At 48.7% G+C, this 27,051-nt stretch overlaps 1 protein-coding gene and 1 pseudogene across 4 annotated transcripts in view; one reads left to right on the forward strand and one right to left on the reverse strand.

Annotated features, from left to right (window-relative positions):
• GTF3C1 (general transcription factor IIIC subunit 1) overlaps positions 1–27,051 on the forward strand; it is a 2,559,884-nt gene that overhangs the window by 1,487,341 nt on the left and 1,045,492 nt on the right. The gene's annotated exons all lie outside the window — the stretch shown is intronic.
• On the reverse strand, positions 1,472–26,991 carry LOC144785239 (solute carrier family 25 member 44 pseudogene; annotated as a pseudogene).

Genomic DNA, 27,051 nt, shown 5'->3' on the forward strand with positions numbered 1-27,051 from the left:
AGCAGAGTGAATTGAGGATTGGTGGAAGGATAGGTGATGGGCTAGTGACTGGATCAATGGCTAAAAAGATAAATGGATGCATGCATATACCGACGAGTGGATGGACAATGAAGGAAGCATGCAAATGTGGATGAATAAAGGGTGAACGTGAGAACCGATGGATGGATGTGTGGGGAGACAGAGGGAAGGAGAGGGAGACCGACCGAGGGAGACAGAGATACAACTACATTCAAGACACTTTTTCCTACATTAGTGGGCACTAAAGGTACCCTTTCAAGTTTATACTGGGTGCCGCTCTCATATGAAGCCCCTCAGACACAGTGGTGGCTGCCACCTATTAGAAATGGTAGGGCGTGCAAATGAGATGTGGGTGCCAGTGCATGCGGGCACATACATCAACAAAATTGCTCACATGCATTACATTATTGTAACCTTAAAACGGTAATGTGGAGCAATGGACTGACGGATAAAATATTAACAACACATATAACTGCAGGACGGGTAGGTTACTTTTTTACCCTTGGGTTTGGCACTACTTAGTGTTTGTGGGGGAAGGCGGGGGTTTATTACTTTTTCTTCCTCATATATCATTTTTGAGTAGTCATGCTGCATATTCATACAACCAACTGGCTTTGTGTGCGAATATGCACATGCTGGTTGTGACTTGACAGCTCAGTTGACAATGTTGTAAACTGTTACTAACATCATGTAATAAAAAAAGTTTTGCAAAAAAATGAAAGATAATGGCCACACCAAATCAAAAGTCAGGCAGATCATTCAAACGGAAGACATAACCTGGGACTGTGGGACAAAACAACAAGTGGAGAACATGGCCGCCAACACACTTGGGTCCTTTAATAAGCTGCAACCACTCAACTGCTTCTATCATCCCTACCTATAAATAATTCCGAAGGAGCCCCCCCCAATACTCATGCCCACTTTCCAATTAAAATTCCTAATCACCGCAGCCCTCACATGATTCAAGCCATCATGACATAAGCTTATACACAAGGGTAACAAATCAGTTTTACACACCTGAGTTTTGGGGATATACAAATAAAAAATACAAAACAAACATGGCACACAGCTTGAATGTTGAGTTAGCCGGGCTTCACTTGATTGTGCCGTCAAAAGCTAAAGAGCAGGTAGAGCTGGAACGGTCACTAGTTTGCCAGTCATCCAGATGTTGTGCAGTATAGATCCATACACCTCAGCAGCCAATACTTGCAATCTTTCAACAAGTCCACCATAGAGCGGAGAGTGAGACAGTGACACTGTATCTCCCAGTCACCATCATGTGGGAGATTGTCTCTCATAAATCTGGTGTGCAGCAAGACCCTGAAGATGGCTCCATTTTTGGCAACAGTTAATCTGACAGAACTAGTTCACCAGAATGTCCGAAGTCTGGAGCTTTTAGAGGTTTCTGACCGATCACACACCGAAGGGTAAAAATATGATTTCTCAAAGACTGCTACCAGTGTCTAGAATCCACCAGCTCGGGACGAAGGCTGAGCTTCTTCAGGGTCTCGTAGCCAACCACAATGACAGTGGTGGATGGAGTGGCAGAAATTATGCCAGCAGACAGGCCCTTCGTGAGGCCCCAAGGACCTTCCTCTGCCATCAGCTGTCAGTGTTTATGATGGAACTCTTACCTTCCACCTGCACCCTTGCCCGGATCACATCCATAGGGTTGGTGATAGTGGATGCTGTGGCTGCAGCTAATGGTCCAGAGACAGCCTGGAGCACCAGATGCGGACAGTCATTCGGAGCCAGCCGAGAGAGCTGTTCTGCATAGAAATGATAGAAGGGCCACCAGATGGCACTGTTTGCAATATATGTGAGCAAAGAGGCCACGAAGCCTCTGTAAAAACCCCTCAGTCCGTCTGCCTTGAAAATTTGCACAATGATGTCCTTAGTCTGTCCCAGAGCTACTGGATTTTTCCCATCGCCAGTGTGCACTCGAAAGCTTCCCAAAGTCTCCCCTTTCCGCTGCATCATGAGGTGCTGAGAGATCACGTCAATGGGGACCGTGATGCTCTGTGCCACAAGGGAGGCAGAACCACCAGCCACTAATGATTTCACCACGTTGCTGTTAGTGTACTCCGATACATATTTGCGGGTGAGCTCATATGTTGTTACATAGCACTGACCAGATATCAGGGTAAATGTGTTGACCAGGAAGCCCCGGTAGAAACCAGACACCCCTTCTGTCCGCAGAATCTTTAGAAAGGCATCAAATGTACCATTGTAAAGGCTTTTCCCCTTCTGAATCTGCAGACGGGTCCGAATAAGTGTAAAGGGGTAAACGCTGACCCGAATCATCATAGTCATGCACACTCCAAAAACATAAAACACCAGCAATGTGCCTCGACACCCCCCCTCTGTACCAAACAACACCGGGCTCCACTCACCGGATGTCTGGGGCACGTCTTCTCCGGTCTGTCTCCTCTGGGGCGGCACCACTCTTCCCGGTGTGGGGCTGATGGAGGTCTCCTGCGCAGCGGGGCTCTTTTTACACAGAAGAGCCCCCGCTGGTGCTGATCTCTGGCATGGTCCGCTCCTGAGACTGGAGCTGCGCAGCGCTGCCCGCGAGCTGGAGAACAGCTTCCTCCCGCCTGGCGGAAGCGGAAACGGAGCCCGCGAGGCTCTTCTTTGTCCCAGCCGGCCCCGCCCACCGTCAGGCGCGGGCGCCGGCTCCTCTCTCCTCTTGCGCTGCAAGGCGGGGTGGCACCCGTGTGGGCACGAGAATTGGCACAAGTGCGGCGTGGGCAGCCGGGATGAACGGAAAGCGCTCCCCAGCGCTTTGTGGAAATTAAAAGCGCTCCCAAGCGCTAGTGAAGCCACCAGAAAAGCAGACAAGACGAGAATTGGCACAAGTGCGGCGTGGGCAGCCGCGATGAACGGAAAACGCTCCCCAGCGCTTTGTGGAAATTAAAAGCGCTTATTCAATAAACTACATCTAAAACGGCACTTACTTCTGTGGATTTTATTCTTGCTACAGCTCCCAAGCGCTAGTGAAGCCACCAGGAAAGCAACGCAAATTGGCGGCCGCAACTCCGCACATTTCGGATTCGGGGGCGTGTTTGGCCGTCCCCGAAAGGGGCGGGGCTTAAAAGTGGAAAGAACAGCACCAACACGCCCCCGAATCCGAAAGAGACGGAGCATCTTTTGAGGGACGCCTCTCTCCTCCAATGGCTGGCCTCCGTTTAGGTAGCCAGCCAATGGAGGAGAGACGAGGAGAGAGGCGGGTTTAAAGCACCCACTGAAAGACATTAATTCTCCGACTTCCGGCTGGCAAGCCAGCCGTCGGTCCGAGACCTAAAAACTACACGTTCCTGCTGCAGGCACCAGTCCAATTCCAGCCGCCATCGCAATAGGGTTGGAGAGCCAGGAGACATCCAGCACGCAGCAGTTTTTCACTTTGCTACTAGGAGGGCTGTTCCCAGGAATGCCCTCTCAACCCTTGTAACCCCAGTGCCTTCAAATACCCCCAAAAAGACCATCTTGAGAGAAAGGGCAACCTTCCATCCCAGCACCTCTGGCAATTCCCAGGTTTCTATTGCCCAGTACTGCACGATCGGTGTGCAGTTCCATAACATGTTATAGAAATTGGCTTGAGCATTTCCACGCCGAGGACAATTAGAAGAATGTCGTAATTTTGCTTGGTGCAGTCGAGAGGGTGAGAGGGAACCCGCATATAGATAATCTGAATAGAGGGGTTGGTGAGTTCACGGGGGCCATCAGGGCAATGTGCCAATCCTCTTCCTCAATAGGCCCTATCCAGCCCACCCACCGGGTCTGAAGGTGGTCCAGGGGGCCAGACGAGTTGACAATGAATGTACAGTAAATCTGAGAAATTCTGCCATGGCCCAGGTGTCCCATAAGTAACTTGGCTACTGAGGGACTGAATTCAGGGAGAGTATTGTGGGACGTGAATGGGTGAGCGGAAGGTACTTAGAGAATTGGCTGTGTGTCAGACTGTACATCTGCTGGAGGTTCTGGAAGGAACACGTGTGTCCCTGTCCATACGTCACCCTGCCTCCTAATAACAATGAGGTCCCAGGAACGAAAAGCACGGTGTCCAGCCACCATCACCGAGTCCAGCCACCTCCCCCAGCCAAGTACCATGCCAAAGCGGCATCTGTTGTGTAAGTAACACCACCTGGGTTACCAGTGGCATCGGGGGTGGGGGGGGTCAGAAACCCATAGGCCAGGGCCTGGTGATGGGGAAAGTCCATCAGTGTCAGTTATAGCCAGTAGGTGGGATCAAACCATCCCCAGTTAAATAAGTCATGAAGGACACGTAGGTGTGAAGACCGATAGTCGAGATAGAGATTGGTCATGCCCAGACTGCCATCATAGGGGCCCCACTGACAGTGGGTAAACCCAATGTGGGGCCAGAAACGTCGCCAGAGGAATGTTTTAGCTGCGCCGTCTAGTGCTGAGAACCATGTTCATGGCAAATGAAGTGGTAGGTTTTGAAAGACAGAGAAATCTGGGAGGAATCATAATTTTATAAAGGGCGATTTGTCCCAGGACATTGAGGGGGAGGATATGCCACCTAGTGAGATCGGACTGGGCTTTCCGGGTTAGGGGCCGAAGATTAAGGGCCCAGGTGAGCTTGGGGTGTAGAGCAATCCATATGACCAGATACTTAAATCTGAGTCAAGGGGGGAAATCGTCGTTTGGCAGTCATTGCAGTCTCTAGCCAGAGGGACCAGCACTTACTTGGAGGGGTTCATCCGGTGGTCTGAGACTCACCCGAACTGTTCAAGCCAAAAAAGGCATTTGGGCCCACTCACTGCCGGGCGGCCGAGATAAAGCAGGACATCGTACGCATCTAGTGCAATGCGGTCTTCGTGCCTCCAGCCGATAAAGTGGGGGTCCAACCGGATGAGCTTGATCAGAGTGAAGAGGAGGGGTGACAGAGGACAACCCTGTTTTGTACCGCGCTCTGAGGGTAATGTATCAGAGAGGACCCATTCACCCAAACCCGAGCGTTGTGGTTTGAATTGAGGACCCGGACCATGCGCCGGATGCGCGGTCCCAGACCAATGCGAAACAACACTGCGTGGAGGTAGCCTTAGTCCACCGTGTCCAATGCCTTCTCAAAGACGATAAGGAGCAGGGCTATGTCGGAAGGCAGCCGATGATGGTGGGCCTGAGCCATGTGTAGCCAGCAAATCCAGTGCAGCGTGCTCCGAGACAGCATAAAGCTGCACTGGTCGGGTTGTACCAGTCTGGGCAGGACCTGCCGGAGCCCATTTGCCAGGATCGTCGCAACGATTTTAACTTCACAGTAAAGGAGCGATAGGGGGGTTGTGTCTTGGCTATTACAACTATGGTGAAGGAGTCTAATTTTTGCTGGAAGGACCCAACCTAACAGACCTCCTGGTACATCGCTAAGACGTGAGGGATAAGATTCTCCCGGAACATGTTGTAATGCTCCATGGGGAAGCTGTCTGGACCCGGGGGCTATACCCGGCACCATTCCGGACAGGGCTATTCCAACCTTGTCCGCCAAAAGAGGCTTGTCCAGCAGGTGGGCCTCGTGCGGAGGCAACCTGGAGAGAGGAATCTAGTAAAGGAAGTCTAGGGGTGGTATCCCATCCCCAGCCACTGGCTTGGCATATAGTGTTTGGTGTTATCAAGCAGAAGCTTGGCTGTCGCAGGAAGGGACTGCAGAGACTGACCAGCCTTGTCAAAGATCTCGGTTGACGATCCTATCGGCTTGTTGTCAGGAAACCAGCCTTTATAGTAGTTTCCTGTTTTCTCTTCCCAACCATAGATCCTAGCCATTGTAGCCCGCCAGAGGTGGTTGGCAGCTTCAAAAGAATATACACAAATATTGCCCTGGATGAGGCCCAGCTGTCGAAGTATCAGACCGGGGTCTGACCCCAACTGCTGTTACAGGTGAAGGGCGCGTGCCTCCAACTGGGCAATCCACGTTCCCGCTCCTGGGCCGTAATAAAGCTCCTAACGGAGCCTCGCAGTGTTGCTTTGCTCGAGGCCCCTAATGTTACTACTTTGTCCTCGAAGTAGGTTTGCAGCGCTGCCCCCAGACAATCGGTGAAGTTGGAGAACCGGGCCTTATGGGCCGAGCGGCGCAGGGCACGCCTAATATCTCCGGGTTCACCTGCCTTGTCAGACAGAGACACAAGACACTCTGTTAGGTGTAGAAAATCAGGTTTATTAGCTGCAGCTAAGCACAGTTATCCAAGAAGTACATTTGTATGTTCTTAGGAGACTGCCACTTAATTCCGTGGCGCACAATCTTTTATCTCACACATATTTACAACGTCTACTCCCAAAACATACAAAGCTGACAAATAGGAAAAGTTTGAAAACAAGCTATCAAGTATCTTGAATACGCCCTTCTTTCAGACCCCGTGTTCTCTCCTCCCCTCAAGTTAATCAATGCTAGTGCCTGTAATCCAATTTGCAGGTGGCAGGACGTATTTGCGTGCCTCAAAGGATAGTTGTGTAATAGGAGAATACAAGGAGAGAATAGCAAAGGCCAGTCAAATAAGATAAAGTAAGAAAGAATAGTGGGACATAAACAGTCGACTAAGACAAGGATCAATCAGTCTAGACATGGATTAACAAACTCGGCCAGACCCTGACATCGGTTTCGTAAACAAGGACAAGGGGTTACTTTTTTAACAGAAGAGACGCAGAGCAGCTGGAAAAGCAAAAACACTCCGTTCGCCGTGTTGCCTGAGTGAAGTCAACTCAAAATGGCGGCTGGACACAGAATGGCGGCTAAACACGAAGCGAAGTCGAAAACCACAGAACCTCAGAACCTCCTTTTGCCAGTACTCAGGCAAAGCACAAAGGACTCAAGTTAATCTGAGTCAATGTCAATGGTCATGAGGTCATTGAGCTGTTGCTGCAACATCATTTTAATGTTCTCCGTTTTCTGTGACACAGGCTTTGGGACTCACAAAGTGGCACAAAGACCACAGATGGCGGGGCCACAGTGCAAACAGAGACAACAAGATAAAATGATAGCCAAAATCATTCCAAGGAAAGTTAACACCATCCATCTCCATGTGGACAGTAGTCCCCAAAACCATCCCATCACAGACCAATCTCCTGTGTCCTGGTGAATAGACTCGGAAATTACATGCAATTTAGAGATGGCTTTGTATACCGTAGGGGTATTATCAGGAATGTAAATGCAGCAACTAGAACCAATTAATTTACAGACTCCTCCTCTATCTGCAAGGACAATGTCTAAAACCATTTGGTTTTGCAAAGTCATAAGGCGATCCGCCTGAAGTTCGGCTGTCAGATTACTCAAGGCTCCAGAAGTCACATTTATTGTAGCCTCAACAACACGAACTAGCTGTCTAATATTTCTGCTATTGGCCATTGGGCCCCAGAAAGGAAGAAACCCTTTGATAAAGTCTCCTCCCTCTTGTCCTGTTGTCTCTGGAATCAATAACCCCTCTGCCATATCTTTTTCAGTGATGACCTGAAGGAGCAGTGTACGTCGGGGGAAGAAGAAAAGCCGCATAACACGTTCCTGAAAAATAGGTGGGAAGCCATGTATAGGCTCTATCATGACAAACAAAATATATACCTTGAGATGGTACCAGCGGTGAAGAAATCAGGGGTGAATAGATATATGTATGGGAACAAACGCTCTTTTCCTGTTTATTCTTATTATTCTGACCATTTATCTGCAAACATAAATTACCTCTGTGAGGTATAGTCCAAATTGGCAAGGATCTTCTTTGTCTAGCCTTATCAGTGAGGCTAGTAACATAACGAGTGACATTACAACCATCATATGCTCGCTTCTCATCAACGGCAATCTTACCAATTTCGGCAATTTTACCCATAGTCACTATTCCCTTTATCAACGAACTATGACTAACATCTGCTCCACCATTATATGAACCACCAGGAGGATGTCGAAGTTGATTCTAGTATGCTTTAGAAAACATTGCTAAATAAGCCCAAGCGGATCCTTCGTATGAAAACGGAAGGACTAAATATGGCATCCCTTTCTCTGTGTTATGGGGCATGAGCCCACAACCCCAACAGTCAGTAGTGTTGACTACCAGTTGGTGCTGATGTAACAACTGGATGAATGAATTGTTGAAGTATTCTGTTCTCCTAATTTGCTTGTGATCTGGGGGAGTGTAGAACTGATGTGGGGAGGTAGTAGAAGAAAAAGGCAAAGAAACAGAAGTAGGAACAGGTGCTTGCTGCATAGTGTGGACAACCCAACCCACACACGCTAATAAAATACAAAAACATACTAAAATACACCACATCGACTAAACAATAATTTCGTATACTTATTGTTCATTGCAACCTTTTTTTCATTCCCTTCCACTTTATCATCCATTCTCTAAAGCGTTGCTCACGGTAATCTTCCTGGATCACTTAGGTGTGGTTATTAGCCGTCCTATGACACTGCAAGTCCTGCAGACCTATGTCACTACTCAGGTCACAGCCTAAGACTCATACCGTGACCCTGCAACTTGATGGATAGTGAAAAAGGAAATGTCTTTTAAAAAGAGTAATCAGACAAAAAGAAAAAGTTCAATTGTCTTTAGTCAACCTAGGTCTTAGGTTGTACAGTGTCTTGCCAGGTATTGTTTGGTCTCGAAACAAAGTCTCTGGGTTCGTTGTATTCAATCGCAAATGTGATGGTACAGCTTATTGCAACACGTCATCTTCTTTCTCAGAACTTGTCCAGTCCAGACGTGCACTACTGAAAGGTATAAATTGGGGTACTCTTTCACTCTCACTGTCACCTACACCTTCTCGGACCCACTGGTCATAAGGTAAAGGCAAAGGTACCCTCTTACAGTGCACGCCATGGACCCAATTTTTCTTCCCGACGACCTTCACTGCTGTATGTGTCACTAGAAGCACCTGTCACGGCGGCCCCCAATGAGGTTCCAAGTTCTTCTTCCTCTGAAAATTCTTCAGACAAACAAAATCTCCGGGTTGAATGGAATGACCTGGATCTGAGGAAGCCTCCGGCAAAGCGTTTTGGACCTGTTGATGAATAACACGTAATTTAGTGGTGAGGTCATGCAAGTAATCAACCAACAATGGGTATGGAATACCGGAATACTTTTGAGGTCGAGGGACTCCCCAGACATTGGCTGGGTGCCCAAAAACGACCTCATAAGGACTAAGTCCTAAACGAGAATGTACAGTTGTTCTCGTAGAGAGAAGTGCCAAAGGTAAAGCATCGGGCCAAGCAAGACCCGTGCTGGCCTGAATCTTCGCTAATTTGAGCTTGAGGGTGCCATTATAGCACTCTACCAAACCCGCTGACTGAGGGTGGTTTGCCGCATGGAATTTCTGCCTAATACCAAGACCTGCACACACCTTCTGCATAATTTGGCTTACAAATTCACTTCCATTGTCACTCCAAACAATGCGCGGCAAACCAAACCTCGGGAAGAATTCCTTCAAGAGGACTTTGGCAGTGGAGAAAGCAGTATTATCCTTTAAGGGGTAGGCCTCTATCCATCTGGAAGAGGCACAAACCACCACCAGAACATACTTGAGGTTATTGGAACGTTCCATGTGAATGTAATCAATTTGTAACACCTCGAAAGGATACGTAGGGGGAGCAAAATGACCTGCCGGAGTTGGGGTTCCCTTTCCTGGATTATGCATCAAACAAACAATACAATGCTTTACCACATTTTCCGCACATTTAGGAATTCCTTCATTCTGCCATACTGGAGCCAGAAGCTTGCATATTCCTTTTGCCCTGATATTAGCTGGACCATGCGCCATAGTAACTTCAGGCAGTACTTAGGCATCTGGTAACAACCAACGTTGATGTTCTGACAACTCCGTCCAACATCCTGTCGCGTCCAACATTCCCGTACTCTCTCTCCACTTACTCAATTCCTTCTCGGTTGCTTCTTCTTGAATCATTTTCACACTTTCTACTGTGTCCTCACACATACCTACTTCTCTGACCCATCTTGCAGGACCTGCAACATACATACGACTCTTAACGTCTTTCGCTGTTTCTTTTGCTACCTCATCTGCAAAAGCATTCCCACGACCCACATCATCAGTGATCCTTTTATGTGCACTGCACTTCACAATCGCTATCTGAGTAGGCAAGGCAAGTGATTCGAGAAGGTCAGTTACCAACTGACCATGCTGTATTTTAGTCCCATGGGAAGTAAAGAATCCTCTTTCCTTCCACAAACGACCGACGCTATGAGCCACGCCAAAGGCGTATTGGCTATCGGTGTAAACAGTCACTCTCTTTCCCTTTGCCAACACACACGCTCTCGTCAGTGCAATCAGTTCAGCTGCCTGTGCTGAATTCTGTGGAATACGTGCAGTCTCTACTACTGTATACAAAGTAGTAACAGCATAGGCTGCAGTCGTCTCGCCATTAGGAAGCTTGAAACAACTCATCTACCCATAGGAACCCATCCGGGTCCACGAGTGGTGTATCTTTTAAATCTATTCTGCCTTTAGTTTCCTCCTCTGTACGAAGAAAACAATCATGCTGTTCTTGTGTATCTTTCTCTTCTGGAATAGGTAACAATGTAGCTGGATTTAAAACATTACATCGCTTGATATGTATTTGACTAGCCAAAAGCGTCAACTCATACCCAGACAAACAATCACTTGTGAGATGTTGCGTTTTCGTTCTGTTCAAAAGAGTATCCGCTGCATGTGGTACCATAACAACAAGAGTGTGATCCAATACCAATCCAGCAGATTGAAGAATGGAGAACGCCGCTGCTGCTGTTGCTCTGAGACAACTAGGCAATGCCTTGGCTACTGGATCCAATGTAGCCGAAAAATAGGCACATGGCCTTTGTTTGTCTCCAAATTGTTGCGTTAAAACTGACAATGCACAACCTTCTCTTTCATTTACATAGAGTGTGAAAGGCTTACTATAATCTTGAGTACCCAACACAGGAGCAGAACACAAAGCAGAACGTAAATCAGAAAAACTCTTCTGACATTCGTCAGTCCAAGGAAGAGGTTGGCGTGTATCTTTCAGAGTAAGTGCCAACAAGGGTTTAGCCAACAAAGAAAAATTCGGAATCCACTGTCTACAATAAGAGGTAATGCCCAGAAAGGCACGCACCTCCCTGTGTGTGGATGGTCCAGACATTCGTGCAATTGCATGAATACGTTCTGGGGTCAATCGCCTTCTCTCCTTCGACAAGAGATGACCTAAATAGGTAACCTCTTGGCGGCAATATTGTAATTTAGAGGGTGACACCTTGTGGTGCAAATCAGATAAATGTCGCATCCTTACAAACAGCCTCTGAATCGGCAGCCACTAACAAATCATCCACATACTGAATAAGAGTAGAACCTGGAGGCAAGGAAAAAGCGTCAAGCTGAGATTTCAAAGCCTGACTATAAATGGAGGGACTCTCACAATAACCTTGAGGTGCATGTTTGAACCGGAAACTTCGGCCTCCAAGAGAGAAACCAAAGAGGTCCCTACTCTCCTCAGCAATAGGAATGCTAAAGAAAGCATTCTTGAGATCTATAACTGAGAACCAAACAGCCGAAGCAGGTATCATTGTGAGCAAAGCAGTAATATCCGGAACAACAGGAAACTGACGGACAACAATTTTGTTGACCTCTCGAAGATCAATCACGAAACGGTATACAGGAGGCTTAGAAGGATCAGTACGTTTAAGAACAGGCAGAACAGGACTATTGCAAACATTTCCTCTTGTTTATTCAACCACACCCTTCTGAACTAAATCATAAACAATAGCCAACAAAGCTCTTTCGCCATCGTTAGAAATCTTATACTGAGGAATACGTGGTATTTTAACATCAGGCTTGACAGTAATCATATAAGGTGGAATTTTGAGCAAACCAACATCATTCGGACCCGTGGCCCAAAGCGTAGCAGGAAGTGAACGCAATTCAAGTGGCAGTTGATCCTTAGACAAATACATAGGAGAAATCAGTTTATCACCCAAAGTAAGATGAACACCAGAGGGGGAACAATACAATGTTGCATGTAGACGTTTCAATAAATCCACACCCAACAAATTCTCGCCGCAACCAGTCGTTAAAATGAGCGGGGCTTCCAAATCATAAGGACCAATTGAGATAGGCAAAGGACAAGAAACCGGGTTGCGAACTGGGGTGCCAGAGAACATGTGCAGAGCGTTATGATGGAAATGTATGTACAAATGACCCGTTAACAACAATGCAATATTTGTGCGTCGACAGAGACCTCAAAGTGTTCTAGACATTGTGGTAGGATCGGACTAAAGAACAGGCACCTTGTTATTGACCTTTTTATTGTTCTATTCTATGGCAAAATAGATGATATGGTAAGATAAAACCATAGAATATGCACTTTGACACTGCACATTTCCATCGCCAATACAGTGATCAAGCATTATAACGCTCTGCACATGTTGCAATGTTTCCTTGCGGAGCGAGACCCTAACCCCGTTCTCCCCCTCTTCACTGCTCTCCTTAGCTTGAGTGCACCTAGTATCGTGCACAACCACAAAAGAAGCACCTATTTACTATAATATTTGCTTAAGGCTTTGTAAATTAATGAATGTGTTTTTACAAGACAAATATGCCAAGTTTACTTCTGTATGTGAACAGTATGATGTTTGTTGCTCTTGTTCCCAATATGCAGGAAAACGAATATGTGAATCCCTGTAAGTACAAGAATACTACACAAGTTGTGTAAGTACCCCTTCCTTTGTTATTGTCCTGACGAAAGCTCTTTAGACCCGGCTGGGCCAACAGGAGCTGAAACATGTCGACCTTTCTATGAAGTCATATATGATAATCCAGTAACTCGATTATCGAATATACCCAATTATTTTACTAACAGTATTCACCTTTTCTAATAAAGCCGTTAATTTGGTGAATAACTGTCTTTTAAATTCACCCTCACCGTTTGGTTTTCAGACATCATCCCTCTGGAGGTGTCGTCATATCTCCGGACACTTCTACTTTCTCCAGAGGTTGCCTCGGGTGAGGCAGGCATATTATCCTTTTGACGACCCAATGACTATGCCATGACGCTAGATGAGGGGCGAAGAAACAAATACACCGCATCGTTACAATCTTAAGCGTCTATGAGGGATGTCAAAGATAACCAATGGTTATTGTGGATACTAGTGTCCTTTTCTTATTGATTACCAGGACTACATTTCCCATCAGCAAATCAATATCTGCTAAATTCGTAATACACGCATCAACAGTCTGGGACAGCTCTTTATAGTACCCAGCAGGATTCTTACGAGGGTTCGGTAAAGACTGTTTAAGCGCCAAAACTTCCGATCTTTTCCAAGAGACATGTACCCATATACGCTGGAAATGAGCTGGGACACCCGGAACAGCGCCCGCCTGTGGAACCGCATCTCTCCATACCGGAGGAACTTCTCGCATAGGATAGTGTTTCACTTTACGCCGAACCGCAGGATCAGGTTCAAGAGAAGCTTGAGAGAAAAAGGAAGACCTAAAAGTGACAAGTGTCTAGACGGCATCCTCGACATCGGGACCCACAATAAGTCCTTTATCAAATTTAGCCTGTATGTCAAACAAACCCTGAGGAGGTAAATCCAAATCCATATCTCCCCATCCTTTAACAAGAGTATTACACATAACATTAAAAATGTATCTCTACTTAGGCGCATTCCACTGAAGAAAAGTGTCCAGGATATCACGCACCCTATACTGCGGACCACTCATGATCCAATTGTGAGCAAGAGAGTCCAAATTAATTCGCTCGTCAGAATCTGGAATTTGACTACGGGATTGCCTTCGGGACAGAACAGGAGTCAAATTAAGAGACCCAAAGAAAGGTGAGAGAAGACCAGAAACAGTATCGACTAATCGTTGACGAGCCGTAGGAGAATCTGACAGTAAAACAGGAGACCATGTATTAAGCACAGCAGGAGAAGAGCTAACCGTTACAAGAGGAACTGACGGTAAAGGAGACTGAGGAACAGAAGTCGGTGAAGGCAAAGGAGGTGGAGGTGGAAATACTGGAAGATGCAGTTGTGGAAGAACCGGTTGAACAACAGGTTGCTGAACAACAGGTTGTAATGGGGGTGCATTAGCACCTAGTACATAAGACGGAGGTCATCTCAACAAATGAGACATTAAGGGATCTTCGTCAAAATCTTTATTCTGTGGGGGAGTAGACAACACAGGATAACAACTATTTATTGCCATACGATGCTGTCTTTCTGAGACTTCAATCATCTGATCAGTCTCATTATTCCTAAGCTGTTGAGCAGCCTGTAAAATCGTCATATCTTCTTATCTCTTTTTGCCTGTTTCATTTCTTTCTGTTTGGCTTCCTTACGCCATAGGCGGAAAGAGTCAAACATTGCCGGACGGGCTTTTCTTTTAAACAAAATTGCTTCTAGATTATCTAATATGTCAGGCTCAAAACTACCATTTCGTAGCCACTGCAGAACACCATCTTTCTTCGTATATCGGATCCATGTTTCATAAAAAATAATGGGGCCAAGACCCTGTTTTGAATATAGCTCATAAGTGGGAGTTCCAACCGGAGGAATTGGACAAGAGTCCTCTAGCCGGGAATCCCTATTACAGTCAAAACAGCAAAAGTTCCTAAACTTACTAAGCCCAGGCATTTCATAACTAACTGGACTGTTCACAAACTTCAAAGCACTGATCACAGCACAAACGTACTTACCCCTTGGCTTCGACTAATGCAAAAGTCGAATAACAAAAACAAGACAAAAGGGTGGGCGCTACCCACGAATACTTAACTAAGTGTTTTCTCATGCCAACAGATGTCCGTCTAACGTGTCGCGATACCAATCATCACCAGAGGGTCAAGGCAGGGCGGCACTCAGGGCAGCACTCGTCAGCAGCCGTCGGAAATGAGTAGCCGCGCTGCAAAAGACCTTCGGTCCACTCCGACATACAGGGGGTCGCTTGACGTGGTTCGCGAATCCTCCAGAATTTTCTTGCGAGGCTCCTCACGACCCTCGGGCTGAACCGCTACCACTGAAGCCGCCCCACGTTGGGCGCCAGTTGTAGAACCGGGCCGTATGGGCCGAGCTGCGCAGGGCACGCCTAATATCTCCGGGTTCAGCTGCCTTGTCAGACAGAGATACGAGACACTCTGTTAGGCGTAGAAAATCAGGTTTATTAACTGCAGCTAAGCACAGTTATCCAAGAAGTACATTCGTATGTTCTTAGGAGACTGCCACTTAATTCCGTGGCGCACAATCTTTTATAAAAACCCCAGTTGATGGACAGAATGCAGAACAATGTCTTACATTCACCCCAGTACAAAGATCTGGGCCTAAATCCATCGTTTTTTGCACTCCACTGTGGTTTTTGCAATTTTCACCCGAGTGGGCTGGGGATTTTTCAGACGTGAGTCCCAGGCTCTCCACATCACTGGAGTCAAGCTATCCAGGCTGATAGCCAGAAACCAGTCCTTGGATGCTTGATTCCGGTCTAGGAAAGACATGGCTTGGTAGTTCGGGCTGGACTGTTCCCATGAGGCACAGGGTCAGGGCTGATTTGCATATAGCCATTGTCTGACCTAGGGTGGTGTGGAGTGCAAAGAAACAATGGATTTAGGCCCAGATCTTTGTACTGGGGTGAATGTAAGACATTGTCCTACATTTTGTCCATCAACTGTGGTTTTTGCACAATCTTTTATAGCACACATATTTACAACGTCTACTCCCAAAACATACAAAGCTGACAAATAGGAAAAGTTTGAAAACAAGCTATCAAGTATCTTGAATACGTCCTTCTTTCAGACCCCGTGTTCTCCCCTCCCCTCAAGTTAATCAATGCTAGTGCCTGTAATCCAATTTGCAGGTGGCAGGACGTATTTGCGTGCCCCAAAGGATAGTTGTGTAATAGGAGAATACAAGGAGAGAATAGCGAAGGCCAGTCAAATAAGATAAAGTAAGAAATAATGGTGGGACCCAAACAGTCGACTAAGACAAGGATCAATCAGTCTAGACATGGATTAACAAACTCAGCCAGACCCTGACATCGGTTTCGTGAACAAGGACAAGGGGTTACTTTTTTAACAGAGACGCAGAGCAGCTGGAAAAGCAAAAACACTCCGTTCGCCGTGCTGCCTGAGTGAAGGCAACACAAAATGGCGGCTGGACACAAAATGGCGGCTGGACACAAAATGGCGGCTAAACACGAAGCGAAGTCGAAAACCACAGAACCTCAAATTTCCCATCTTGAAAGTGCCAAGCGTTTAGGAGCCACATCGGGTGCTGATCAAGTGTGTCCAAGGTGTAGGAACACAGGGGAGTGGTCCGAGATGCCGCTGATTAGAATCTGTGTCTGAGTCAATAGTTGGCAGGCAGAGGCGGGTAAGAAGGCCATGTGTATTCGAGAGTGAATGTAGTGAGGCGCTGAGGGGTGTGTTAATTGACGACTGCAAGGATGCCATAATCTCAATGCATTGCAAAGACCGAGGGGCATGGCCAATCGGTGGGGTGGCGAGCACCAACCTCCCGCGCTGTTGTGGGGCCAACTAATGCAGTGCCTGATTCTGTATTGGACTGCTTTAAGTCACCCCCTATTGTGAGCCCTTGCAGGAGACAAGCAAGAAGGTAAGAGAGATCACGAAGACCCGAGGACTACGAAGTGGGCGGTACATATGCACACACTATCTGAAAGAAACAATTGGTTATGGATTCGTCACATTTTTTTTTTTGATGTTCCAGTATATTTATCTACAGTCAATTAAGTTAAAATAAATCAAAGTTGCATATGCATTCTTAAATGTATACAATTGTTCTGAAATCCACATAGCTCGAAAATGAAGTTTCAAGTAACTGGTGAGAGTTCAATTAGTTTGTGCTCAATATACGAAGAATGTAAACTTATCTGGACACCAGATACCTTAAATGTGGCGTTGAGGGTAAATTAGATTATATAAAAACAAATCTACACATAAAAATGTATAGTGGATACAAGCCCATTAACTGGTTCTTAATGTACTGTACACTACATTGTAGCTTTAAAACTTCAGGCTCTACTTCAAACATGGATGTAAAGGGGTGGTAGTGAGAGGCTGTAGGCTTCGTTTTGGTAATGCAGGTTTTATTTTCACATACAGCTTTTTATGGCGGAATGTCAATCTTTCCCGGGCGAACTCTGAGGGATCCGTGGTGAGGCCGTCTTGGTAGTATCCCGCCTGTCTTGGTAGCCGCCCTCCTGGCAGTTCCTTGGAGCCCTCTCTCGACGTGGCCGTGTAGGAAGAACACAAACAGAAGGACCGTTAAACTCACGTCCTCATACCGTGTCAATCCCGAGGGGAACCGGGGAAGTGAGGGACACCGCTGACTGGTGCTATATACGGCAGGCAAGACGGGTTCAGGTATATTTATACTATGTACTGCTATGTACAACCGGGTGTAATGTAACAGCAGTATTTCCAGTTCTATGGCGGTACTGAACTCCTCCTCCCCACCCAACTTGAAAGCTTCTGCCGTACCTGTTTTAGCCACACTCCTCCCTCGGGAGTGTGGCACGGCGAAGCGTGGATCCGTTGGCCTCCTGGGTCGTCTGCTTCTCCTCCTTGCTTGCACCGTCCTCCGTTCTCGTCTTCTCCCACACTCCTCACTCCGTCTCCTCGGGTGTCGTCACACGCCGACTGGTGTTCTTCCTGGTCTTTACCCACTGCCGCGAGGTCCACGTCATGCTGGGGTGGTTCTTCGTTTGTAGTACACGCCCACTTAAAGGCGCCGCTTGGAATTCTCTCCCTTTGCAGTAGTGGTTGCCAAGGTTCCTGGGAGTCCTGAAGGGAAGGAGGGGAGGAATCCATGAGCCACCATTCAACCCCTGCGTCCTGTGTACCTCATTACAATGGATTAGATATTATAACTCCACATCTCCTAGAGGAAAGTTTCTGTGTGCCAAACTCTTTATTATAGTCCCACAGACACTCTTCTACAGCGTAATCTCAGGTCACAAAGTTGTATTTATTTATTTATTTATTTTCAAAAATTCTTTTTATTGAGTATCAAACAAAGTATAACCAAAGGATCGTTGACCACCAGGTTTCCAGAGAGTGCGCAGGCTCCGGAGTTGCAACACAGTCAGCTATGGAGGGTTCAGCTTCACATGACCCCAGGTCCCCTCCCCCCCCCCTCGAAATGAGTGATGCTAATTTAAAGAAAACATTACGCGAAGAGGTTTGGCAACCCAAAATCAGACCTCTAAACACCCACCCCCCAAAACAACCCCCTCCCTTCCCGGTGGTGAGTAAAAAAATAAGTCATTAAACCGGTTCGCCCTGGCATAGTGACTAGTGGAAAGCTCAAGGCCTTCTCATAGCATACTCTACGGATCGCATTCGTTCATTGTGACCACGGGCAAACTTATAACTGGAAAAGGTGTATAGCCCGCACAGTTGCAGGGCAAACAGCAGAAGGTAAACCCTGAGACAGAAAGGCAACCAATGGCCCTCAACTGAGTTCGAAGTCCTTGTAATTGTCCTGAAATATATCTGTAAGACGCTCAATGGAAAGTATCCTCCACAGTTTGGCATGCCCTAGTTTTGTCGATGGTGTTTCCGTCTTCTTCCATGCAGCTGTTATGGTAAACTTGGCCGCCCCCAGACATGTCCACATAATCGCCTTGTCTGCATTGGTTTGGTGGTCCAAAGAGGGATCTCTAACTCCAAGAAGGGCAAAGTCAATGGAGGTCGGGAGTGTTTAACCCAGCATGTCCTTGATATGAGACAGGATCTCGGCCCAAAATGGCCGAATCTTTGGACAGTCCCACCATATATGCCTAAAGTCCCCCTGAAGCCCACCCCCCGCCAACAAAGATCCGAAGTACCAGGGAAGATTCGTCAGAGCTTGCTGGGGTAAAGGTACCAGTCATGTAGTGTTTTGTAATGAGCCTCCCGAAGAGCCATAGATTTGTTATTTTTTGCAATGTCCCTCCACATATGTGCCCATTGGATCTCAGAAATGTCCCTATCTAGACCCTGTTCCCAAAAAGACATATACCTCGCCAGTGGGGAATGCAGGGTGTGTCGCAGCATGCCATAGAGAGCAAAAATAGTGCCTTTAATGGAGCCTGCCCTATAGATCACCAATTTCTTCATGTCCGTAAGGTCCCTAAGAGCCGCCTTTAGAATATGCGGAGTTGTAACCCAGTGTTTAAGCTGTAAATAGTGGTAGTGTTCAATCTGGGGGATGGCGAATTCCTTTGTACACCTGTCAAACGTCAGGACCTCGCCATTATGGAACACATCGGACAATTTAAGGCAACCCCCCTACCTCCAACAATCAAAGGGCCACTCATGTAACGCCGGAGGAAAAGCCGGGTGAAAATAGATAGGCGTGTGAGGGGAAGGGAATGAAGTCCAACCCTCCCTACGTGTAATTTTGTCCCAGACAGTCCGGGTTGTGTGGGTGGGGGTACTAAGATAGGCATTGGGAGGACACACTCTCCAGGGCTTCCAAAGGACATTCCATATGTATCGCCCCACTATGGAGCGGTCCATATGGAGCCAGTGCTTGTCCGATTCCCTTGCTGACCATTCTACTGTCACCCGTAACTGAGCAGCCTGATAATATGAAGCAAAATCAGGTAGGGCCAAGCCGCCTTATCCCGTGGACGTCGAATTACATGATAGGGCAGGCACGCCCTTCCCCCTGCCAAATAAATAGTGATCAGAGTGCGTAAGCTCGGTAATAAAGATCGGTCAAGCTCAATAGGTAGCGCTTGGAACAAGTATAAAAATGTGGGTAGAACTCTCCTTTTAATTGCATTAATCCTCCCAAGCCACGAAATGTAAAGAGGCGACCACCGTTTGAGGTCGCGTTGTAGTTGAATCGGCAGGCGGGGGGCAGTTTGCTCTATAAAGATCACCCATATTAGCCGTGAGATGAACCCCCAAATAGAGTAAGGAATGTTTAGCCCATTGAAAGGGTGTCTTGAGTTTTCAAACGGAGGACGTCCGCGGGAGGGAGGGTAAGATGAAGTATAAAGTATTTTGTAAAGTTTATCTTAAACCCCACCACCGGCTCCAAGCGGGGTAATTCTCTCTGTATCGCCTGCAGTGAAGTTGCCGGATTCGAAAACTTGAGCAGGATATCGTCTGCAAAAAAAAAAGCCTTGTGCTCAACACCGCTAAAGGGAACGCCTCAGATCTCATCATTGGTTCTGATCCGGACCGTCAAAGGTTTGATACTGAGGGCAAACAGGAGGGGCGAGAGAGGACACCCTTGTTGGATGCCTCTGCTCAGGCTAAAGGGGGAGGAGGGGCAACCATTGACCATCACACGAGAGGTGGGGAGGTGATAATTAGCCTTCACCATATTAAGGAAGATAACTCCAAACCCAAACTTCTGCATAGTGAGAAAGAGGAAAGCCCAATCCACTCTATTGAAGACTTTCTCCGCATCTAAACCCACTAAGACTGCAGGAATTTTAAACCGAGAAGCCTTCTCAATCAAATGTATGGTGCATCTGATGTTATCATGGGTCTGCCTACCTTTTATAAATCCCGATTGGTCAGGATGAATTAGCTCCGGCATCAGATTTTCAAGACGTGCTGCTAAAATGGCAGAGGGAAGTTTTGCGTCCAAATTGAGCAGCGCGATGGGTCTATAAGAGCCACAAAGCTGCGGGTCCTTACCGGGTTTGGGAATGACCGATATCATAGCTTCCGCCATAGACCCCGAGACCCGCGCGTCTGATGCAACAGCTTGAAATAGAGCTGTGAGATGAGGAACAAGCTCTGTGGAGAAACACCTGTAGAAGTGAGCTGTAAAGCCATCGGGCCCAGGAGCTTTATGCAGTTTGAGTCAGGAGATAGCCTCCCGAACCTCTTCTTGAGATATGGGAGAATCAAGTGCTTCAGCCGCCGCCTGCGATAGACGTGGAAGTGTGAGATTATCTAAAAAATGTTGTTGCTGCGTCGTGTCTGGGGTGGTGCCTTGATAAAGCTGACCATAAAACTCCCCAAAAATGTTTGCTTTAGCAGAGTCGGAGTATGTAAGTTGCCCATGGCGATCTAGGATCCCCCCAATGAAGTCCCTCTCCCTCTGTACCCTTAGTTGGTGTGTCAGATGAGAGCCCACCGTGTTTCCCTGTGCGAAGGAGGATTGGCGAAGTTTTAACAGTGTAAATTCTGCCCAATTGGAATATATGGACCGAAGTTTTCCCCTAAGTGCGGTAAGTTGTCTCTGAAGGGCTCGGGTCGGGGTGGCTTTATGGGCTTGCTCCGCCAACTCCAATTCCTTCTCAAGTGCTTCCCTTTCCCTTGTCCGCTGCCTGTTTAGGATCTAATTAAGTTGGATGCATTTCCCCCGCAGTACTTCCTTAAAAGCATCCCAGGTATTCTGCTAGGATGTATCTTGTGGGTCATTGTGCGCAAAGAAGTCAGCGATGGCCGTCCTCAAGTCCTCCCTAGCAACCGGATCACGAATTAGAGCTAAGGGGAAATACCACCGGGAAGACCTCGGGGAGGTCCCGCTCTAGGTAAGACCGAGTGTGATCATACTGTGATCTCAGATAGCTATCGGACGTATCTGGGCGGCCTGTACTGCCCCTAAGAGTGAGTGGCTAATAAAGATGTAATCAATTCTAGAGTATGTCCGATGTACATGGGAGAAATGTGTATAGTCCTTAGTAGTAGGGTGCAAAGATCGCCATGCATTGTTTAACCCCAAATCAGTAATTTTCTGTTTAACCCTATTGGAAAAGGTGCCAATGGCTGCCCTATTAGCACTAGTGCTATGAAGGGACCCTTTCCACGTAAGATTAAAATCCCCCATGAGTGCAATGGGACCTTCAGCAAACCCCTCTATTTGGTCTAGGGCATGGGAAAGGAAAACAGATTGCTCCGAGTTGGGAGCGTATTGTGAGACAAAGGTGCACATCACCCCCCCCCCCCCCTCCCCACCACCACCCCACAGGCGGCCTTTAAACAGCAACAATCTCCCCTCCCTATCGGCTTTGACGCCTCGGGCTGAAATCTCATCGTGGAATGGAAGAGCAAAGCCACTCCATTGTGTCTAGTGGCGGCGGATGCCATATAGATCAACGGGTAGCCCTGTGATGAAGCATGGTGACCTCTGCCCGCTTAAGGTGTCTCCTGTAAGATTACCACCTCAAATTTGCGGTCATTTAAATACTTCCAAATTTTCTGGCGCTTCTGGGGGGAGTTCAGCCCCATGACATTCCAGGAAGCTACATTAACCATCGAAAAGGTCGCCTCCAACCCCTTCTCCATACAGTCCCACTGACCACCCTCCACAGCCTGTGCCACTATAGATAAACAGCATTGCACTCGTCTCCAACAAGACCCCCCCCCCTGCCCGCCTCCAGGCCAACCAAGAAGCCAGAAACCTCACAGTTTAAAAAAAAAAGCAAGTAACAACCCCCAACAATCACCACCGGGAACCCTCCACCCCCATAAAGAACCCCCCTCCCCTCCCAACTACCCCAGAAACCAAAGGCCAGCGGACCAGTGGGTCCCCGGCACCAACAACCTCCAAGAACAAAAGGAGGAATAGTGGGTAGCACGGGCAAGACTCGCAACCCCCGATCGCAAAACTAGAGGATACTAGGGAACATTATGTGAATGTGAATTTATACTTGTATAGCGCACTACTCACCCGCAAGGGTCTCAAGGCGCTTGTACGAATACCGCTGTGGAACCCATCCTGGCTTTCCCTGTGAGGTGTCCACTCCTGGGCACCCCCAAGGTGGAGGCCAGGCATCCTTAGCGTTGTGGGGGCCGTTGTGGAGATTAAGCAAGCTATTGCCCAGAGTTGCAGAGTGGGGACTCCATGATTGGAATAGGCACCGAGAAGAGAATTATCAGGTCCGTGGAATTTTTTAGCCCAAGACCCGCCGAGGCGGGGAATTGAACCCTGGTCCCGGGCTAGACCTCTGCATCAGGGTCTGCCGCTCTAACCATTGAGCCACACTTCTCCACTAATGCTGAGTGAGCGAAAAAATAAAAACCTCAGTCTCCTTGGTGATCAAGGCAGGCAACCTCCGCTGCCATTGCGACCTCTCCTGTCGGTAAGTCAATCAAAGATGCCACCGTCATCCGTCACCACTTGGAAGGACCAATGTCCGTATGACGGGCGCGTGGGAAGATATCATCCCTCCGGTAGGGCGAAGAAGCCTCAGCGATTCCGCGACAGTGCGCCAAGGGTTGGGTCTACCCCTAGACGATGCTGCCTCTGCTGACGTCCCCGGAGCCGGGAACGCTTCTGGTAAGGGTAATCCCAGGACACGAGACCCTCAGAGAGTTCAGTTATGTGGTGGGTCTTGTTGCCATATTCAATGACTAGACCAAAAGGAAAGGACCAGCGATACCCAACGCTATCTTCCTGCAGCTTGGCGGTAATCGGAGTGTTTGTCGGCGGGCCAGGGTGGCGGGGGCTAAGTCTTGAAAGAGGGAGCAACTATGGTTCTGAAAGGACACCTCCTTTTTCCTGGCGGCAGAGAGGATGGCCTCTTTCAATTTGAAAGAGTGGAGCATGACCAAGACATCCCGTGGACGTTTGTGGCTCCCTGCCTGTAGAGTGCCCACCCGATGGACCCTGTCCAGCTTGATTTTGGGTTGTTGGTGTGCGAGAAGTTCAACGAAGAGGCCTACTACAAAAGCCTCCAGATCAGGCCCATCTGCCCCCTCCTCCAGGTCTCGGATGCGAACGTTCTCCCTCCGGGATCTGTTCTTCAAGTCCTCCGCCTTAAGCATAACTTGCTGAAGGTGGGCTTGAAGGTTCTGTTGGTCGTCTTGTGCCTTGGATTTGGCCGCCGCCAGATCTTGCACCTGCGCTTCCACTTCCAATATTCGGGTTCCCACTGCGTCCACATCTTGCCGGAGAGTGTTGAGTTTTTCAGTAAGATCGCCTTCAGCTGATCCACAGAGGATCTCAGGTCCTGTTTAATCACCCGGCAGAGCTCTGTCTTAAAGTTGCGAAGAGTCGCGACCATCGACCTGATACAACGCCTCAGCAACACCGGAATCCAAGGAGCGGCACTGGAGTGGATCATCTCGTTCCTCGCCGGAAGAACCCAGAGAGTCCGCCTCCCCCATTCCGATCCGCGGCCCCCGAAGTCATCTGCGGCGTTCCGCAAGGATCCTCACTCAGCCCCACCCTCTTCAACATCTACATGAGCCCTCTCGCAGCCATCGCTCGCCAACACAACCTCAACATCATCTCCTACGCCGATGACACCCAGCTGATCCTCTCCCTCACCAACGACCCCGCCACCGCCAATGCCAACCTCCAGGAAGGAATGAAAGACGTCGCAGAATGGATGAAGATCAGCCGTCTGAAACTGAACTCAGACAAGACGGAAGTCCTCATCCTCGGACCATCTTCTTCTGCCTGGGACGAATCCTGGTGGCCCCCTGCCCTGGGCACCGCACCCAAGCCAACGGACCACGCACGCAACCTGGGCTTCATCCTGGACTCCTCCCTCACGATGACCAAGCAAGTCAACGCCGTCTCGTCATCCTGCTTCAACACCCTGCGCATGCTCCGAAAGATCTTCCGATGGATCCCCACCGAAACCAGGAAGACGGTCACCCAGGCCCTCGTCACCAGCCGTCTGGACCACGGGAACACCCTCTACGCTGGAACCACAGCCAAACTCCACAAAAGACTCCAGCGCATTCAGACACCTCAGCACGACTCATCCTGGACATCCCTCGCCACAGCCACATCTCTGCCCACCTGAAAGACCTGCACTGGCTCCTCGTCAGCAAGAGGATCACATTCAGACTCCTCACCCACGCACACAAGGCTCTCTACGACACGGGCCCGAAGTACCTCAACAGCCGCCTCACATTCTACACACCCACCCGCCAGCTCCAATCCGCCAGCCTCGCCCTCGTCTCCGTCCCACCCGCAAATCCACCGTCGGAGGAAGATCCTTCTCCTACCTGGCATCCAAGACATGGAACTCCCTCCCCACTCCCCTACGGCTGGCCCTGGACCATCTCTCCTTCAGGAAACAACTCAAGACCTGGCTGTTCAAGCAGTAGCGACCCCCCCCACCCCCACCCCCTCAGCGCCTTGAGACCCTTACGGGCGAGTAGCGCGCTATACAAATTTTGTTGATTGATTGATTGACCAAGTCCTTCCGCGTGAGCGTCATATCTGGTAGAGGATTGATTGACCAAGTCCTTCCGCGTGAGCGTCATATCTGGTAGAGGAATGGAATCAGCTGGGGTAGATGTCTTCTCAGAAGCCTTGAAATACCGTGACACTTTGATGGTGTTTTTCTTGGGAGGCATAGGTTCCCTTCCTCTAAAATGCGCTGGTACCAAAGATACCCAGAACCTGGCGGTACACCAAGCAGCGAGCGTCAGTGGCTTACGGAGTGCTCGTCACGAATATAAGGGGCAGATCCCTGCTGGATGCGCTGGGCCAGGCCATCAGGACAGATAGTGAGGATGTGCCACCTGTGAGGTAAGGAAGGTCTGCTGCTGCTCCCAGCGAAGATAGAAAGCTGTGGACCTGAGTCACAGTGGAATCCAGGGGTGTCTCCCCGCATAAAGCCAGCTGCCACAACCCCTCATCAAAGCGCAATGACCGCCACTCGGTTAAGGCCCCGTTCCTCTCATCGCCGCCACCTTCTTGCACAGTATTGCCGCCATCTTGAAGTCAGGCAAGCTTGTCCTGCACCCCCCGCCGCTCAGGAACTCCTCTCTTTGGGCTGCAGCCAACAAAGGGCCAGGGAGCCCAGGCACGCTACCCCTTCAAGGCAGGAGGCATCCCCTGTAACCGCTCGGGTCATCTTTGGAAGTCGCGGCGCGTTACCGCGAAAATGGCGCCGCCATGGGGGCTCCCACTCTCCTCCCCGCCGACATTCCAAATCCGCTCTTCAGCGCGGCGACCCACCAGCAGGCAATCAGGCGTCACCTCGGGGGCAGGAGGAGACCCCCACTAGCGTCAGCTGCAGATCACGGGGCCCCCGGACGAAGCTTCCTCAAAATGGCGCACAACGCCCAGGATCTCCGCTCTCCAGCTGCACGGCACTCGTCTCACGGGCCCCCCCGGCGTTTCCCACAATACCAATTGACCAGGGAGCTCCCGGGTAGCTGCAGAAACCGGAAAGGTGAGTAGTTCTCTCCCTAGGCACCCAAGAAGCCCCTTTTGTGATTGGTGGGGTCCGGAGCAGAGTCAGGTTACAACCGCTCTGCCATCTTACTTGGCCATGCCCCCCACAAAGTTTTATTTTTTACGGAAAAGAAAATACTGCTATCCCATTACATTGAAAGAAACGCTGCGTAAATAGTTCAGATATGCGTGTGTTTTGGTACCAAATCTGCCTAAAAAATATTGTTGCCCAAAGCTGCATAAAAATGCTGACTGTAACTCAAGATTCTGGATCTAGCGATTGAAGGCACTTGCATCACAAATCCACGTGGAAAGAGTCTGCTGGACCGTTTCAGTTCAACACGAGTAGGTAGCACCAAATTCTGTACATTCCAGCAAGCCTGATGTGGCCCATCGGCTGCGGTCTCTTTCAACTCATTCTGTGTGATGTGCCCGCTAAAAGTTGTGGGCAACGTTATCGAATGTGTAAAGGTTTAAATGTGACCCCCACCTCCAAGATCCAGGGATGATACGGGAGAACACGTGCAAATGCTACAACACTCCATCGAGCTGGAATTCGGAAGCTAGGCTAAATGCTATGCTGGATTCCTCGTTGTTCTAATAGACTCATCCTACACGCGCTCCTACAAAGTAATATTGTTCATGGATACAAAAAGTCAACATGGGCCCAATAGAACAAAAAAAAAAGACCATGAGCTTCAACCCCAGCCATTCACATCTAGCTTTAAGTTCCTCACCCTCCGAGTGCGGGCAAGTTTGACCCAGGAATACGGCGGATAAGCTGTACTAAAGGGGACTGCTGGGCTGGCTGTACATTTAGTGCAAAAGTCACCCCTACCGATACAGAACAGTGAGGTCGGGGTTTACTGTCAGCAAGAGGGCTGTCTTTGGATGCCGGGGCCATGAGGTAGGGCTCAGAGGACGGTCGGTAAAGTGCGGTTCAGGTGTGTAAAGAGCCCTTCGC

Source organism: Lissotriton helveticus, chromosome 10 (genome assembly GCF_964261635.1).
Source record: "Lissotriton helveticus chromosome 10, aLisHel1.1, whole genome shotgun sequence".
In the NCBI taxonomy this organism is placed as follows: Eukaryota; Metazoa; Chordata; class Amphibia; order Caudata; family Salamandridae; genus Lissotriton; species Lissotriton helveticus.